Below are 558 nucleotides of genomic sequence, written 5' to 3'. Positions count from 1 at the left end.
GACCCGCAGGGCCCCAGGGGACCCCCCAAGACCCCCGGCCGTGGCACACCTCCCACCTTCCCGCGGCAGCAGCTCTCCTGACGGCTGTGGTCCACCGCCGGACCCCCTAGCGATAGCCCTGGCCATTGCCGCCTCCGGAGGGGTCGGGTTCAGCCTTGCTGCTGCTCCGCGGTATCACTCTGATCCGTGGCAAGGCGCTGAAGAGCGACGGGTTCGTGGCCGCCGAGGACGGTCACAACCTCGGAGGACTGCAATGACTTCTGTTAGTATTTGGAGCTGCCAGCCGTTTGGAAAGGCGGATTGCAGCAGACGCTGTGTTTGTAAGCAGAAAAGTTTGGAAATTGTTGCCACGGTCTGCTCTGGTGATGAAGTGTGGAAGTGCTGACTTGGTTTCCCCAAGGTAGAGGGTGCTGCTTTCCTCTGTGCCGTGTAGGCAGACACTTCGCCCGTGTGGTCAATCTGGAAGCGCCCTCTAATGAATGACAGTTTTTGCATGTGCCTTTCTCTTATATTGATTTAGCTCACGGGAGGTTGTTTCAAAGAAAGGTGAGCAGGAAT

The sequence above is a fragment of the Buceros rhinoceros genome, unplaced genomic scaffold (genome assembly GCF_000710305.1).
Source record: "Buceros rhinoceros silvestris isolate BGI_N320 unplaced genomic scaffold, ASM71030v1 scaffold26704, whole genome shotgun sequence".
In the NCBI taxonomy this organism is placed as follows: domain Eukaryota; kingdom Metazoa; phylum Chordata; class Aves; order Bucerotiformes; family Bucerotidae; genus Buceros; species Buceros rhinoceros.
This window is presented reverse-complemented; position numbering follows the sequence as displayed.